We start from the raw sequence: 1,095 nt of genomic DNA, 5'->3' as shown, positions 1-1,095 counted from the left end.
CTATGAGGAAAGGTTGCGGGACCTGAACCTGTTCAGCCTTCAAAAGAGAAGGCTGAGGGGGGATCTTGTGGCCTGTTATAAACTGGTTAGGGGGGATCAGCAGGCGCTGGGGGAGTCCCTGTTCCCCCAAGCGCCGCAAGGAGTGACCAGGAACAACGGTCACAAGCTGGCAGAGGGAAGGTTTAAGTTGGACATCAGGAGGCGCTACTTCACGGTCAGGGCAGCTAGGGTCTGGAACCAGCTTCCAAGTGAGGTGGTGCAGGCTCCCACCCTGAGGGTTTTTAAGAGGAGGTTGGACGACCACTTTACTGGGGTCGTTTGACCCCAGGACTCTTTCCTGCCATGGCAGGGGGTCAGACTAGATGATCTGCTCAGGTCCCTTCCAACCCTAGAAACTATGAAACTATGAAATGGCCGTTGAACTAAAGCTTGTTTGATGAGCTTTAATTCAAATGCCCCTGCCACCATTGTTAAACATGGGGATGCTGATGCACAAGATGCAGGAGGCTGCTGGAGCACAGTAATCGCCATGCTCCAGCAGACTCAATTAATGGGAATTCCAGTGTGTTAAAACAGCCTCCACACTATTTGTAGGTGTCCTGAGGGCCCTGGACTCAATGGCCCAGGAATCTCCTGTATTCTAGTCCCCTGTTCCGAACATGGCCACATTAGGTTTGGAATAATAAGTAAATACTTTTTCTGCCTTAGATGCTGGATAGTTGTTAACTGACTAAATCCCATAGAATCAATCTTAATATGCTGCAATTTTAAGTCACAGGGATTTGAAAATTCATTGCTTTTACTCTTTTTGCTATGTTTACAGCCCATGGCAATAATGGTAATATAGTGATGCAGCAAATAAAAGCCTATGTTAGTAATACAGTTCAACTGGGCGCATCTACCTGTGAAATTAATTTAACACAATGAACTCTGCTGCAGTTCAAGCTGGAGTTTATTGCTCCTGGGTGCTGTGTTTACACATGCGCCCAGGACTGTCACATGTTGAGTCAGCATAGAGTAGCCCTGGCTGGCAGAGAGCCTTGGGAGTCTGCCTCCCAGCCTGGGACTGCTGCAATGCAGCTCAATTTTCTGTGG

Source organism: Gavialis gangeticus, unplaced genomic scaffold (assembly GCF_001723915.1).
Source record: "Gavialis gangeticus isolate Ggan-Ray unplaced genomic scaffold, GavGan_comp1, whole genome shotgun sequence".
In the NCBI taxonomy this organism is placed as follows: Eukaryota; Metazoa; Chordata; order Crocodylia; family Gavialidae; genus Gavialis; species Gavialis gangeticus.
Note: the sequence above shows the minus strand (reverse complement) of the source record.